The sequence below is a fragment of the Ornithorhynchus anatinus genome, chromosome X1 (genome assembly GCF_004115215.2).
Source record: "Ornithorhynchus anatinus isolate Pmale09 chromosome X1, mOrnAna1.pri.v4, whole genome shotgun sequence".
Taxonomy (NCBI): Eukaryota; Metazoa; Chordata; class Mammalia; order Monotremata; family Ornithorhynchidae; genus Ornithorhynchus; species Ornithorhynchus anatinus.
Window position 1 is genome coordinate 86,365,792 of NC_041749.1, and position 15,960 is coordinate 86,381,751.

At 47.3% G+C, this 15,960-nt stretch overlaps 1 protein-coding gene and 2 non-coding genes across 4 annotated transcripts in view; 1 reads left to right on the plus strand and 2 right to left on the minus strand.

Moving 5' to 3' along the window:
* LOC100073971 (store-operated calcium entry regulator STIMATE) overlaps positions 1 to 15,960 on the minus strand; it is a 99,438-nt gene that overhangs the window by 64,782 nt on the left and 18,696 nt on the right. The window lies entirely within an intron of this gene.
* Positions 1,959 to 2,096, plus strand: LOC114807065. The gene has a single exon (XR_003755118.1). It is a non-coding gene; the product is annotated as a small nucleolar RNA SNORA7 (small nucleolar RNA).
* Positions 8,063 to 8,200, minus strand: LOC114806972. Its single transcript, XR_003755025.1, has one exon. It is a non-coding gene; the product is annotated as a small nucleolar RNA SNORA7 (small nucleolar RNA).

Sequence of the window (15,960 nt, forward strand, 5' to 3'; positions counted from 1 at the left end):
AAGTGGACTCAGAATCTTCATTCACTCAATCATATTTATTAAGCACTTACTATGGGCAAAACACTGTACTAAGCACTTGGGAGAGTACAATATAACAATAAACAGACACATTCCCTGCCCACAAATTCACTTCTCAGAGCAACCAACTTTACCAGTTGCCAGACTCCAGATCTGCTGATGGCATCGAATGCTTTCAGGTGGTTTCAGAAAATTGTACTTGAGGTCATGGAGCCACTCGGGGCAATTCAACTGTGACACGCTTCAAAGATCATGTCCATTGCACCACAATTATATCAAGTTACATTATGATTCTTGGAGCGTGCGATTGGCAATATTCAGTAGCCAGCCCAGAAGGATCTTTTATTTATTAATTTTTTAATGGTGTTTGTTAAGTGCTTACTATGTGCGAGGCCCTGCTCTAAGCACTGGGGTAGATACAGGATAATCAAGTTGGACACAGTCCCTGTCCCACACGGGGCTCGGCATCTTAATCCCCATTTTACAAATGAGGTAACCAAAGGACAGAGAAATGAAATGACTTGTCCAAGGTCACACAGCAGACCCTTAGAACCCAGGTCTTTCTGACTTCCAAGCCCGTGCTCTATCCACTAAGCCATGCTGCTTCCAATCTTGCAAGCGATACAGAGCAGGGAGATGTCAGGACGGTTGCCACATTCTGATCTTTTGCCTTTCTTCTTGAAGACTGGGGGTGGGGGGGAGGGGTAGATCCTTTGTTTTCCATACATTGAGTAATGGCTTATGTAAGTCTTCAAGCAGGGCAAAGCCTCCAAGTTTCTAAATTTCGGCAAGTATGTCATCAGGTCCAGGTGTTTTGTCATTTTTCACAGCTCTGCTGTGGTGATTGCATCAAGTTGGACAACTACCCTGCCTTCTCCTGTAGGCAGGTTTTCTATGCTTCGTAGTGTATAAAGCGTACTTGATCAATCACGGTATTTACAGAACACCGCTTGGGAGAATACAACAGAATCGGCATACACATTCCTTGCCCATAACAAGCTTCCAGTCTAGAGGGGGAGACAGTAATATAATTTATCACATATAATTTAAAGATATGTACAAATGCCCATACGTTAAAGAGAACATTCAAGCGTTGCCATCATCTCCGGAGGATTGCCTCTTGTCAGCTGTGTGACTGTGGGCAAGTCACTTAACTTCTCTGGGCCTCAGTTCCCTCATCTGTAAAATGGAGATTAAGACTGTGAGCCCCACGTGGGACATCCTGATTCCCCTGTGTCTACCCCAGCGCTTAGAACAGTGCTCGGCACATAGTAAGCACTTAACAAATACCAACATTATTATTATTATTATTGATAAGGTCAGAGCCATTTTCTCTCTTCAGAGGGGCTGGAAGAGGGGATGCAAGGGCATATGACTTCTTCAGTGATGTGAAGTCCTTGGGTTGGTGATGCTCTGCACAGCCTTGGCTCTCTTCAGCTTTGGCATCCTACCACTTGTCATGCACGCTCCTCAACTCAATTTGCATATCATTACGGAGATTTCCATACGCCTATTTTTCATCAGGGTCACGGGGTTGTGAAAGATGTCAATGCAGTACTGGCTTTGCTGAAGGCAGTCTTTGTCTCAGAGTCACTGACCATTTTTTCGAAAGAAATTTGTCACTAAACCTAGTTCCCAGCTCCCACAAAATGGATAGTGAAATTGTGTGCTCTATCTGAAGTGTCTTAATCATTTCCACTGACGGAACAAGCTCTGCGTATATTACTTCACAACTGAATGAAAAAGCTCAACTGAGGAGACTATTCATTTCTTTTTTTAAATGGTATTTGTATGCTTACTGTGTGCCAGGCACTGTACTAGGTACAAGATCATCTGGTTGGGCACAGTCTATGTCCCACATAAGGCTCACAGTCTTAATCCCCATTTTACAGTTGAAGTAACTGAGGCACGGAGAATTTAACTGACTTACCCAAGGTCACATCCTCTCAGAGTCGCACCTGGAGAGTTTCCAGTACCCTACCAGTCTCGACTATGGAAGGGAGAGTCAAGCAGAGGCCTACCCATTCCATTCCTGGCTTGGCCAGTGGCTAGCGAGTAGAAGGCAATCTGCTACAGTCAACACTCATCTGTGCTGGGCAGCAATGGCAGGGGAGAGAGTCGAGGGTGGAGACTCAAGTTTACTGTGCGGAAGGAGGCAGTGGTAAACCACTTCTGTATTTTTACCGAGAAAACTCTGTAGATACACTACCAGAATGATTGCAGATGGAGGTAGGACGTTCTGGAAGAGAAGTGTCTGGGAGAGATGTGTGAGAAGCAGCGTGGCTCAGTGGAAATAATAATAATAATAATAATAATAATAATGTTGGTATTTGTTAAGCGCTATGTGCCGAGCACTGTTCTAAGCGCTGGGGTAGACACAGGGGAATCAGGTTGTCCCACGTGGGGCTCACAGTCTTCATCCCCATTTTACAGATGAGGTCACTGAGGCACAGAGAAGTGAAGTGACTTGCCCACAGTCACACAGCTGACAGGTGGCAGGGCCGGGATTCGAAAGAGCACGGGCTTGGGAGTCAGAGGTCATGGGTTCGAATACCGGCCCTGCCACCTGTCAGCTGTGTGACTGTGGGCAAGTCACTTCACTTCTCTGTGCCTCAGTGACCTCATCTGTAAAATGGGGATGAAGACTGTGAGCTCTACGTGGGACAACCTGATCACCTTGTATCCTAACCAGTGCTTAGAACAGTGCTTTGCACATAGTAAGCACTTAACAAATGCCATAATTATGTGTCCACGTTGTCACTATGGGTCGGGGACGACTCTAAGGCATAAGACAATAAGACAAGCCCAAAGTCACAGCAGACAAGTGGCAGAGCCGGGATTACCAAGACCTGCCGGTTTCACCTTTACAATATCACCAAGATCCGCCCTTTCCTCTCCACCCAAACGGCTACCTTACTGCTACAGGCTCTTGTTACATCCCAGCTCTGTGTCAGCCTTCTCTCTGATCTCCCTTCCTCCTCTCTCACCCCACTCCAGTCTATTCTTCACTCCGCTGCCCGGCCCATCTTCCTGCAGAAACGATCTGGGCATGTCACTCCCCTTCTTCAACACCTCCAGTGGTTGCCTATCAACCTCTGCTCCAAACAAAAACTCCTCACTCTAGGCTTCAAGGCTCTACATCACCTTGCCCCTTCCTACCTCTCCTCCCTTCTCTCTTTCTACTGCCCGCCCCGCACGCTCCGCTCCTCCGCCGCTCACCTCCTCACCGTCCCTCGGTCTCGCCTATCCCGCCGTCGACCCCCGGGCCACGTCCTCCCGCGGTCCCGGAACGGCCTCCCTCCTCACCTCCGCCAAACTGATTCTCTTCCCCTCTTCAAAACCCTACTTAAAACTCACCTCCTCCAAGAGGCCTTCCCAGACTGAGCTCCCCTTCTCCCTCTACTCCCTCTACCGCCCCCGCTTCACCTCTCCGCAGCTTAACCCTCTTTCCCCCCCATTTCCCTCTGCTCCTCCCCCTCTCCCTTCCCATCCCCTCAGCACTGTACTCGTCTGCTCAACTGTATATATTTTCATTACCCTATTTATTTTGTTAATGAAATGTACATCGCCTTGATTCTATTTAGTTGCCATTGTTTTTACGAGATGTTCTTCCCCTTGACTCTGTTTATTGCCTTTGTTCTTGTCTGTCTGTCTCCCCCAATTAAACTGTAAGCCCGTCAAACGGCAGGGACTGTCTATCTGTTGCCGACTTGTTCATTCCAAGCGCTTAGTACAGTGCTCTGCACATAGTAAGCGCTCAATAAATACTATTGAATGAATGAATGAACGATTAGAACTCCAGGTTCATTCATTCAATTGTATTTATTCATTCATTCAATCTTATTTGAGCGCTTACTGTGTGCAGAGTACTATACTAAGCGATTGGGATAGTACAAAAATAAAAAACAGATGCATTCCCTGCCCACAATGAGCTTACAATCTAGGTCCTCTGACTCCTAAGCCCATGTGCTTCCCCTAGGCTGTGTTGCTTCTCAATTGTCCTTAAATGTTAGTAATGGGAATTCAGAAAGCCTATGGTAAAGTGATATAAAAAAAGTCTTCTTTTTGGTCATGATATAAAAGCTTCTAGCAATAGTTACTCCCTCATTACAGATACGGTCACAACTCATTTGCTACAAAGGAAAACATCCACTCTGAAATGTCAGGTGTCCTAAACCAACACATCCACCCCAAGTCAAAATGAGTCACAGGCCTATTCTGTTCACTACAAAGGACTAAAATCAGCTTTCTAAAACGTGTAACCTCTTTATGGGCAGAACCATCACAAAACAGCTCTCTCAGAGCACCAGTGTGATGGTGAAGGACAACCTAGCCAGGTTTGTGAGTCCTGGGTACACCAAGGAAATTACCCACACATATCTCTGTGGGGACAATCCATATGTTGGTATTTGGGACAGCTGGGTGGGATTTCAAGGAAATGTCCTGGGTATCCAAAATGGGCATTATTAAGGTTATACACAGTCCCATCAGCTGACCCCTCACGCGAGAGTGAGGCAACTGATCCCAAAGCCTACACACTGCTAATATGTAAATCCAAGAACCTATCCTAACCCACCTTGATTACTGTCTCAGCCTCCTTGTTGACCCCCTTGCCTCCTGTCTCTCCCCAATCCGTTCCATACTTCACTCTGCTGCCTGGATCGTTTTTCTAAAAAAAATTCAGTCCGTGTTTCCCCACTCCTCAAGAATCTCCAGTGATTGTCCATTAACCTCCACATTGGCTTTAAAGCACTTCATCACTTTGCTCCCTCCTACCTCACCTTGCTACTCTCTTACTACAACCCAGCCTGCCCACTTGACTCCTCTAATGTCAACCTTCTCACTATACTTCCATCTCATCTATCTTGCTACTGACCCCTTTCCCACATACTGCCTCTGGCCTGGAAAGCCCCCGCCCCCCGCCCCCGCTTCATATCCGACAGACCACCACCCTTTCCCATCTTCAAAGCCTTTATTAAAAGCACACCTCCTCCAAGAGGACTTCCCCGACTAAGCCCTCACTTCCTCTTCTCCCACTCCCTTCTGGGTCTCTCTAGCACTTGGATTTGCACCATTTATTCATCCCTCCCTCAGCTCCACAGCACTTATGTACATATCCATATTTATTAACGTCCGTCTCCACTTCTAGACTAAGTTTAAGGGCAGGGAATGTGTCTACCAACTGTTATTTTCTACTCTTTCAAGGGCTTGGTAGAGTGTTCTGCACACAGTAAGCACTCGATAAATATGATTGATTCATAATTGAATTAGGGGGAAAAGGTACCAGATCCATTTGCATTACTAGTGGCTTCAAAAAGGAAAAAAACACCCAACTCCTCCCTACTGTTTCACTCTGAAGGCTGTGGCTGACACCTACAATAATGATAATGATTATAGTACCTGTTAAGCACTAACTTTGTGCCAAGCACTGTTCTATGTGCTGGCATATATATAAATTAATCAGGTTGGACATTCCCTGTTCCACATGGGGCTGACAGTCTTAACCCCCTACTTTACAAGTGAGGTAACTGAAGCACAGAGAAGTGAAGTGACTTGCCCAAGGTCACAGCAGACACCTGACAGAGCCAGGATTAGAACCCAGGTCCTTCTGATTCCCAGGCCCGAACTCTATTCACTAGGCCATGCTGTCTTCCTTTCCAATGAGCATTAGAAAATGCTTAGCTAGGTACGGTTGACGAAATTGTTTATTAGCTCTCCAGGAAAGAGCTATTATGGTTCAGCATCCTTCCTTTGTGTTATTGGTTGAACCAACCTAGTCACTAGCCTCCCTGAAGGCTGTCTCATTTCAGGGAATCGTGGACATAATAATAATAATAATAAAAACAATGTTGGTAATGTGTCGAGCACTGTTCTAAGCACTGGGGTAGATACAGGGTAATCAGGTTGTCCCACGTGAGGCTCACAGTCAATCTCCATTTTACAGATGAGGTAACTGAGGCACCGAGAAGTTAAGTGACTTGCCCAAAGTCACACAGCTGACAGGTGGTGGAGCCGGGATTCGAACCCATGACCTCTGACTCCTAAACCCAAGCTCTTTCCACTGAGCCACGGTCTGCACACAGCAAGTACTCAATAGGTACCCCTGACTGAAGTCAGTTCTTTGAGATAGGAGAGATAATCAGTATTTTAGTGCTCACCATTCAAGCTCCCAATGGCTACCTGGTGCAGCCTACCCGAAGAAATGGTTAACAAACGTCCCAGATAGCTGCCTTTTCATTCAGTGGTCAAAACAGTTGCTCAATATTCACAGCCTCTCCCTTCCCCACAGCCCCATCCTTTCAGGCTGCCAGGGCAGAGAGGAGCGGAAGGAGCGTGACTGGAGTCCTAAGCAGCCACACTTATCAAGTGAGTCACAACTTCACGCCGCTGCCCGGATCATCTTTCTACAAAAACTATCAGGACGTGTCATCCCCCCTCAAAAATCTCCAATATTTGCCCATCCACCTCCGTATCAAACAAAAACTCCTCACCATCGGCTTTAGAGCACCTCCATCACCTTGCCCCCTCCTACCTCACCTCGCTTCTCTCCTTCTACAACCCAGCCCGCATGCTTTGCTCCTCTAGTGCTATCCTTCTTACTGTGCCCTGATCTCCCCCGTCTCACTGCCGACCTCTGGCCCATGTCTTGCCTCTGTCCCGGAATGCCCTCCCTCCTCCAATCCGACAGGCAATTACTCTCCCCCAACTTTCAAAGCCTTATTGAAGGCCCATCTCCTCCAAGAGGCCTTCCCAGACTAAGCCCCACTTTTCCTCATCTCCCACTCCCTTCTGCGTCACCCTGACTTGCTCCCTTTGCTTCCAGCCCCACAGCACCTATGCGTATTCCTGTAGTTTTATTTATTTGTATTGATGTCTGCCTCCCCGGCTCTAGACTGCGACCAGGGAGTATCACTGTTGTATTGTACTTTCCCAAGCGCTTAGTACAGTGCTCTGCACACAGTAAGCACTTAATACATTGAATGAAAGAACTGGGTGCCCTGTACTGGATAACCTTATGCTCACAGTGGATGTCTGGAATTTGTGAGGACCCCCAAATTCAAAGGGATTTAACAACACATCGTGGCTCAGTAGAAAGAGCACGGGCTTTGGAGTCAGGGCTCATGAGTTCGAATCCCAGCTCTGCCACTTGTCAGCTGTGTGACTGTGGGCAAGTCACTTCACTTCTCTGTGCCTCAGTTCCCTCATCTGTAAAATGGGGATTAAGACTGTGAGCCCCACGTGGGACAACCTGATTCCCCTGTGTCTACCCCAGCGCTTAGAACAGTGCTCGGCACATAGTAAGCGCTTAACAAATACCAACATTATTATTATTATTAACACATCAGTCTCTCCCCTAAGTATAGGCTAGTTTTGCCTCAAGTAGCTAGTTTTGCCTCAACTAGTTTTCCTGTACAGGAGAGTTCCTACCGCCTGAGTCTATGAATAACACTCATCTCCCTACTTACCCTATTAATCTGTCCTACAACTCCACAAGAGGTTCAGCTGTCCACCGGCATTGGTCCCAAGTGGGGTGTGAACCTAATAAAAATTGCATCTGTTAAGTTCTTACTATATGCCAAGCACTGAACTAAGCCCTGGGGGATAGACACAAAATAATCAGGTCCTACGTGCGGCTCTCAGTCTTATTCCTCCATTTTGCAGATGAGGGAACTGAGGCACAGAGAAGTGAAGTGACTTGCCCAAGGTCACACAGCAGGCAAGCGGCAGAGGCCGTATGAGATCCCAGGGGCCCTGACTCTTTCCATTAGGCCACACAAATCCTGGTGAACGCTACTTTGTTATTCTAGGAGGCATTACCCAGTTGTCGTCTTATGCCGTCAAGTCGTTTCTGACCCACGGTGACATCACGGACACATCTCTCCCAGAACACCCCGCTCTCCATCTGCTATCGTTCTGGTAGTGGATCCATAGAGTTTTCTTGGTAAAAATATCAAAGTAGTTTACCACTGCCTCCTTCCACGCAATAGAGTCTCCGCCCTCGACTCCTTCTCTTGCCGCTGCTGCCCAGCACGGGTGAGTTTTGACCTGTAGCAGATTGCCTTCCACTCGCTAGCCACTGGCCAAGCTAGGAATGGAATGGGAATGCCTCTGCTTGACTCTCCCTCCTGTAGTCGAGACTGGTAGCATATTGGAAACTCTCCAGGTGCGACCCGGGGTGGGGGAGACTTATTACTCACATTTAAATTGCTCAGAGCCTCCAAGTGGGTTTCAGGCTTCCTGAAAGCAAACAGGCCAGGGGAAGCTCTACCTGTGGTGAAATCTGTATATACTGAGTGCTGTGCACTGTACTAAGAGCTTGGAAGAGTACAAGAGAGTCGGTAGGCACGATCCCTGCCCACAAGGAGCTCACAGTCTAACGGGACTCTCCCTCCACCCCTCTCTCCCCGGGAAATCAAGATCCGACTCCTCACCCACATCCCATCCCCCACCTCCTTTCCACACCAAGAGCCTGCGGAATCCCTTGTGGGCCAACTCCCATTCGTCAATCTGTTCTCGGCCGCTCCTCTTTGCCAGCGTCGAGACCTGGCTCTCGCCAGGCGACACCTGCCTTGGGCAGTGGTATCTATCAAGCACTTCCTGCACACGCAACTTTGTATGCACCGTACTACACGCTTGGGAGAGCGAAAGAGTAAGGACACATGCTCTCCGCCCTTGAGGACTTTATAACTAGCCCTTGTTGTTCTCTCCCGAGGGGGTTTCAGGGGGTTTCAGCGTCTCGCGGAGGGAGGGGGGAGGAATCGGCCAGCTCCTTGCTCTCCGATACTGCTTTCATTCTACCTCTTCTTTTGAACACCACATCATCAGTCTGTACCATCCACTGCTGCTACTAGTTGCCGTTAGCCACCGCCCTCCCGATCCCACCTCTTTCCCGCTTCCTTCTCCTCTGATCCTTGAGGACTTCGACGTTGATGATGTTTCCGACCCACCGTGGACAGCTTCCTTACACTCGTCACATCTGCTGGCCACTCTCCACCAGACGACCTGGTGACTCCTCCAGAATCTTGCCACCCCACCACTCGTGGTCTAGCGGATAGAGCGTGGACCCGGGAGTCCGAAGGTCTTGGGTTCTAATCCCGGCTCCGCTACTTGTCTGCTATGTGATTCTGGGCAAGTCACTTCGCTTCTCTGTGCCTCGGTTATCTCATCTGTAAAAGGGGGATTAAGACTGTGAGCCCCATGTAGGACAGGGACTGCGTCCAACCTGATTATCTTGTATCTATCCCAGCGCTTAGAACTGTGCCTGGCACACAGTAAGCGCTTAACGAATACCAGAAAAAAACAAAACAAGCCAACAAAAAAAAACCCCACTGTGGCCTCCAGGGCTCTGCTCCTCAGCACGCTCTGTGCTCTGCTAGCCATGTGGACCCATGCAGCTGCTGAGCACTCACCGGGCCTCCCTGTGACTAGATGGTTGCCCGACTCCTTTGAGTGCTTGTCGCAACTCTCGGGGCCCTTGGTGTCGTCCTCTTCCTGACTACTTCGATGCCTCTTCGGAAGCCGTTAGAAGCCTCCGCCCTGACCAGCCTCACACCACCCCGATAGGACAGAGAAAAGCAGCCTCAGCCTGCACCACCTCCACAAGACCTCGGGAAGAATGTGGCCGCAGTTGTGTCTGCGGACTTCGAGCTGTGAGAAGCCTGAAATTCCGCTCCTCTAGCCATGGTATTCATTCATTCATTCAATCAATCATATTAAGCGCTTCCTGCGTGCAGAGCACTGTACTAAATGCTTGGGAAAATACAACAATAAACAGTGACATTCCCTTCCCACAATGAGCTCACAGTCTGGGGGGAATGGGGGAGAAGACAGACATCAAAACAAATAAAATTACAGACATATACATCAGTGTTGTGGGGCTGGAGGGGAGGGGGAAGAGCAAAAGAAACAAGTCAGGGCGACGCAGAAGGGAGCAGGAGATGAGGACAGTATCCTGCTCACATGTGGTTTTGTCTTTGTCGTCAGTGTTTTGCTTCATCTCTCCTTATGTGTCGGCCACCAGCCCCTTCTCCCCCTTTTTAGTTTTAGATTGCGAGCACCTCAAGAGACAGGGACCGTGTCTAATACCCAACTGTGTATTTCTTCCCAGTGCTTAGTACAGAGTTTTGCACACAGTGAGTGCTTAGTATTTCTGCCTTTTGCTTCACTTCATCTCTGCCTTACATGGGTACGTAAGCTATCTCCAGACACCATTCCATTTCTAGCCTTAAGGGGGAAAGGGAGTCAAATTTATAAAGAAAGCAGTGTTGAAGGTGAAAGTCTTTATGTGTATGGCTTTTGACTTCAGCATTGCTTTCAATCATTCAATCAACTGTATTTACTGAGCACAGAGCTCTGTACTAAGCATGTGGGAAAGTGCACAACAGAATTAGCAGATGTGTTCCCTGCCCATAACAAGCTTATAGTCTAGAAGGGTAGAGACAATAATATAATTTAGAATGTATAATTTAAAGATACGTACATTAGTGCATGAGTTGGGAGACGTTCCCTGCCGCTTACTAAATGTGTAGGAATGGGAAGATTATTAAGGAATCCAGGAGAGTGGAAGAAGTTGGGACAAGTGGAGAGGATCAAGATATTGAAGGTCTCTATGGAAGGGAAGAGATCAGTTTCTGTTTAGTTTTTTTTTGGGGGGGGTACGGGGAGGGGGCAGAGAAATGAATACGATGTCAAATTTAGGAGGTTAGGGTCAGTGTGATAATTCAGAATCAGTGAGACTGCAAATGGTATAGTGACTGATAGTTATAAGGCCATTAGTGTGTAGCCAACCTGGGATGGAGTTGGATAGCGAGCTCTAGCCGACTGAGGAAGCAAGTGGCCGGTGGGATGGGAGGGCTGTCAGGAGCATTATTGGCAGTGGCCAAAGTCTCTGGGATCAGTGTAGGTATCAGAAGTTGAGAGGAGAAAGGTGAGAAGAAATGCCATCTAGAAATGCCAGGGTGCATCCTGGGGGGCATTTAAGTACCAGTGTCTGCTTGATTTGGAGAGGAATGGGCAATCAGTGGAGGGTTTCAAGAGGGGAGACATTTTCAAAAAATTCCCTGAGCACCTGAATGAAGTATGGACTGGAGAAGTGAGGGACTCCAGCGAAATATTCACATACATATACAAACATAAAAATATTTTGAGACCAATTTAAAGTCTCTCAACCATAGATTCTCAGCAGATTAATTCTAAAACAGTGACTGTTTGTAAATCAATCTGACTCTAACCAGAGTTTAGGAGTTGCAGAGAATACTTAGGAGGTTAGCATTTCAGACACGTTTGCCGCTAATTTGCTTAAAGGGAGAGCGGAATGCTTCGGCCTTCGCTACTCTTGTGCCTGGCCTCACCAGTAATGATCTTCTTAAAACCCTGAAAATAAATTCCCCCAGAATGACAGCCATTTCCCACTTGGCAAAAAGGGCTTGTGGGTGCTAATGGAAACCATCAGGTTGGCCAAGCTTTGCGGCTTCCCCTTTGGGGCACCGGGATGAGAAATATCTGTTCATCTGCATAGGGGCCACAGGTTTTTGGATGGGAATGTGTTCTTCAAACCCGTCTGAGTCTGGCTTGGGCAAGCCACAGCTATAACGGTATACAGAATTGCTTTTAATTCCACAGTTAACCATCTTCCTTTAAATAGCAAAAGCATGCATACTTCGCCTGGAGATTTTTTCACGGTATAGGAGCAACTAACTGAAAACCAAAAGAGAGAATATCAACTTTGGAGAGTCTTTGAAAAATGCCTCGGCTGACTCCGGGTGGCTTACCATTACAATCAGGACATAACTTGCTATCTACTCACTCCAGAGGGGTAGGGGTAAGATCGAAAGGGCAGGGAAGGAAGAATAGTGATGTCAGGGGCATGGGAGGCTGCTGGATAAAGCTAGTCTAGGGGAGTTGAGGGAGGAGGGTCTGGTGCAATGTTAATTGGTAAGAAATTATTGGCAGGAGCCCAGGAGTCTGATGATCAACTTTTAAAAAAAAAGGTATTTGTTAAGCACTTACTATGTGCCAGCACTGTACAAAATGCTGGAGTAGGCCCCAGATAATCAGGTTCGACACATAATCCCAATAAGGCTCACCATCTTAATCCCCATTTTACAGATGAGATAACTGAAGCAAAGTGAGTGAAGTGACTTGCCCAGGTGGCAGAGCTGGGATTAGAACCCAGATCATCTGACTCCCAGGCTTGGGCTCTTTCCACTAGGCCACACTGCTTCTCAACCTGCACCCCCTTCTGGGTTTTCTTGGACGGAAATTCCGCTTCTTGGACTTCCTGGGAGAGAGAGTGAAAACTCTCTTCCCCTCAGGCACTTGCATTTGAAGAGGAATAAAAAGCTCAGATACCTGATTTGCAGAATAAGGTTTGGAGAGAGGAGAAACAAAAGCGGACCTGTAAAATAAGTCAGCTTGGGTCCCACGTCAATCAATCAGCTGAAGTCACTCTGGGTGGCTTTAACCTTTGTCGGCTTCTGGGCCGGACTTCTTGACATTTTGAATCCTGCAGGATTCCCCTGGCATCCCAGAAACACCCAATCAATGATATTCACTGTGTGTGTAGAGCTTTCCCAATCCACCTTTACATTCAATAGTATTTATTGAGCACTATGTGCAGAGCACTGTACTAAGCGCTTGGAATGTACAAATCACAATTCCACCTCTGAATTTCATCTCTTTGCTTCACCAGGCAGAAGTGCAAGATCACGGCAGTCCTTAATACTAATTGTGGTGTTTGTTAGGGGCTTACTATGTGTCAAGCACTGTTCTAAGCACAGGGGAGGATTCAAGATAATCAGTCCTCTTCAAGAAACAAAAACAAGGCACAGGAAGGGCAGCAGGCATCATACTCTTCAAGAACTAGAAGCAGCATCACTTAGTGAATAAAGCACGGGCCTGGGAGTCAGAAGGACCTGGGTACTAGTCCTGGCTCTGCCACTTGTCTGCTGTGTGACTTTGGGCAAGTCACTTCACTTCTCTGTGCCTCAGTCACCTTATCGTAAAATGGGGACGAAGACTGTGAGCCCCAAATGGGACAGAGACGGTGTTCAACCTGATTAGCGTGTATCTACCCCAGTGATTAGCACAGTGCTTGGCACATATTCAGGCCTTAAATACCATTAAAAAAAATCAGCTCATGTTCAATTACTGTCAGAAGCCCTGAATCCCTGGGCCTGGTTAATGCATGAGAGGGGTCTCCAACTCTAGAACCTTCAGGCACATTGCCAAAGCCCAAATACAAAACATACTAGCTCACATCAATCCAGAGAAGCCGTGCACTTCGCCACCTAAAAGCCTCAGCCAAATCAATCCCCAAACTCCCCCTTCCAGAGAGCCCCAAGGAGGGCCAGAAAAAAGGCTTCCGGTCACATATTCACATAGCATACGTGACAGGAGTCATTAATAGATCGGGGGTGAGGAGTCCTTGCCTTCAGGTCTGTGCAGGCTAAAATGATAAGCAAGTTCAAGAGGTTGGGAGACACTCTCAGATGAATGATCTGGAATGGGAGAGCTAGGATGTAGAGGGAATAGTTTAGGGATGTCTTATGGTTTACTCCCAACCATTGGGGTGGATATTCATCCATTCAGTCTTATTTATTGAGTGCTTACTGTGTGCAGAGCACTGTACAAAGCACTTGGGAGAGTACAATACACAATAACAGACATTTCCTGCCCACGAGTTGTCCCCACTGCCCAAGGCAGAAGAACCCATTAGTTTGACCGGTACTGGCCCTCTGTATGGTCTTGCATTCTAACTAATCAGACAATGGCATTAATTGAGCACTTACACTATGCACGACACTATATCAAGCACTTGGGGAGAAGCCGCATGGGGTAGTGGATAGAGCATAGGCTTGGGAGTCAGAAGGTCATGGATTCTAATCCCAGCTCTGCCACTTGTCTGTTGTGTGACCTTGGATAAGTCACTTTACTTCTCTGTGCTTCAGATATGTCACCTGTAAATTGGGGGGTTGAGACTGTGGGCCCCTCGTGGGAAAGGGACTGTGTCCAATTCATTTTGCTTGTATCCACCCCAGTGCTTAGAACAGTGCCTGGCACATAGTAAGCACTTAAATACTATGATTATTATTATTACAGTAACACAGAGTTTAAGAAGACACAAGGAGCTTACATAAACCAGTCCCATCTGTAGAACACGGGAGTTAATCTGAAAACAACAGTTTCTATAAAGCAGGAGAAATTCAAGTGCTTGTTTGGGGACAATGCCCCTCCCCGCAACACATACATTTCACAAAGAATATGCCTTTATTATTTTTTTTTTTTTGACAGGTTACTTTGCACACAGTAGGCTACACCAAGCTAGTGATAGATAAGGGCTGAGCTTTGTCATTTTGGTTCATGGCTTCAGTCTGGACACGATTAAACACTGAAATTCAGGCTCAGTCTCTGTTGGTAGCTGTCTTCTCTCCCGGGAGGCAGTTAACAACAGAAGAACTCAGAGAACATTCTTGGACGGAAATTCCGCTTCTTGGACTTCCTGGGAGAGAGTGAAAACTCTCTTCCCCTCAGGCACTTGCATTTGAAGAGGAATAAAAAGCTTAGATACCTGATTTGCAGAATAAGGTTTGGAGAGAGGAGAAACAGAAGCGGACCTGTAAAATAAGTCAGCTTGGGTCCCACATGTCAATCAATCATCTTTATTGAGCACTTACTGTGTGCAGAGTACTGTAGTAAGCACTTTGGACAGTAGAATACAAAAGATGGGTTTTAATAATTAAGAAGCAGGGTGGCCTTACTGCCAGAGCACAGGGCTAGGAGAGGACTTTTTTTAAAAAAAGTATTTGTTAATTGTTTACTATGTGCCAGGCAGTGTACTAAGCGCTGAGGTAGATACAAGCTAATCAGGTTGGACAGAGTCCTTGCCCCACATGGGGCTTACGGTTTTATTCCCCATGTTACGGATGAGGCAACAGGCACAGAGAAGTGAATTGACTTGCCCAAGCTCACACAGCAGACAAGTGGCAGAACCAGAATTAAAACCCAGGTCCTTCTGTCCCCCAGGCCTGTACTCTATTCAATAGGCCGCACTGCTTCTCTTAGAACCTGGGCTTAATCCTGGCTCTACCACGTGTCTGCTGTGTAACCTATGGCAACTCACTTCACTTCTCTGTGCCTCAGTTGCCTCATCTGTAAAATGGGGATTCAATATCTATACTCCCTCCCCTCTAGGCTGTGAACCCCAAATGATGTAGGGACTGTGTCCAGCGTGATTAACTTGTATTCATCCCAGAGTCAGTACAGTTCTTGGCACACAGTAACTGCTCAAATACCATAATTACTATTATTTCATCACTTCCACTATAAATCTTGAATTTGTACCTAGAAACCTACAGTTGGATAAGATTTGGATACCCTGCCTTTACTTCATAAAATGTCTACCATGGCACAGATTCGAAGTCCCCCAGGGAAGATTTCACAGCTTCCTCCAGCATGGCTTAGTGGATAGAGCATGGGGCTAGGATCCGCCACTTGTCTTGCTGTGTGACTTTGGGTAAGGCAGTCCACTTCTCTGGGCCTCAGTTACTTCATCAGTAAAATGGGGGAGTGAGACTGTGAGCCCAACACGGGACAGGGACTGGAAACTGGATCAAGATCCACAAAGATCTCCAACTACTCAACCATCCCATAGCATCCCAAAGGGCTTTGCTGTATCCTAAATATTTCAACTGGCTGCTTCACCCCTCAAGACCCTGGAGAGAAGTGCTACCTCACAGAAGAGTACGAGCAATCCCCCTCCCTTCTGCGTCGCCTCTGCAGCCTTTATTCACCCCAGCCCCAATGTCTGTGTCCAGAATTTGTCTCCCCTCTAGACTGTACGCTCCTTGTGGGCAGGGAACTTGTCCACCAACTCTGCTGCACTGTACTCTCCCAGGCGCTTAGTACAGTGCTCTGCACATAGTAAGCACTCGATTAATACCA